This window comes from Montipora foliosa, chromosome 7 (genome assembly GCF_036669935.1).
Source record: "Montipora foliosa isolate CH-2021 chromosome 7, ASM3666993v2, whole genome shotgun sequence".
In the NCBI taxonomy this organism is placed as follows: domain Eukaryota; kingdom Metazoa; phylum Cnidaria; class Anthozoa; order Scleractinia; family Acroporidae; genus Montipora; species Montipora foliosa.
Genome location: NC_090875.1, coordinates 34,743,766 through 34,744,545, shown reverse-complemented (window position 1 = coordinate 34,744,545; position 780 = coordinate 34,743,766). Strand labels below are relative to the sequence as shown.

The window sequence follows — 780 nt, the reverse complement described above, 5'->3', positions numbered from 1 at the left end:
CAAGGTGGAAAGACAGAGCCTTGGAAGACTGAACAGCCGGTCGGATATTGTAAACGGCTGTAAATTCCATGAAACGGCTTCAGTCGGATCGATATTCCACACAAGCATCGGCCGAAAACGCTGCTGCAAATTGCAATTTTCATCCGAGGCCGATGAATACAGAGAACTTGAAGAAAAAAATCATCAATCTAGCCTGAGTCGTCAGGTGCCTTTGCTTATACAACCGCTTAGCGACCGGGCCTGTGTTCGAATTCGTTGCACACCAGGTGGGTGGGTGTTTTTATTGTCACTGGGAGCAGGAGACTGTCGCCCATCGTGTGCGGAAGACTCGGTGAGTGACGTTCTCTTGACAGTACCTGTGTTGAAACTAACACTGAAATACTTGTCTCATGGCGTCGGAGCTTCGTAAATCTGCAATCTTATTGATAACAAAAATTGGCCAATTACTGTACGAAAACAAAGCGGGCAAATTGATGTTTTCAATCTTGTCCTTCCCTGACATTAGCCACCGTATTTTGGGTCAGCATTAATTAAAACCCAATTACCACCGCCTTATTTAAAATTGGATTTAAATTACCTGCGGTAAATCACCTTCAAATTCTTTAAAAGAGGTAATTATTACAGTAATTAAGAGCTAACAATGAGCTGAGACCTCACGATTGTAACTCAACGCAAAATATCTTAAGGGTCTCAGGGGTCTTTGTTTTCAACACACCCCCCTTGTTTGTCCATAAAGGATTCGGAAAATTACACCATGTAAACAACAGGAAGTGTCGTGAG

General features: G+C 43.1%; 1 protein-coding gene across 2 annotated transcripts in view; it reads right to left on the bottom strand.

Moving 5' to 3' along the window:
- Positions 1 to 209: 209 nt before the first annotated feature.
- Positions 210 to 780, bottom strand: part of LOC138010790 (serine protease 23-like) — a 26,999-nt gene continuing 26,428 nt past the window's right edge. For both annotated transcript variants that reach the window (XM_068857767.1, XM_068857768.1), the window contains exon 5: positions 210 to 780. This exon is cut by the window's right edge and continues 303 nt beyond it. The gene's annotated coding sequence lies outside the window, so the exon portion shown is untranslated.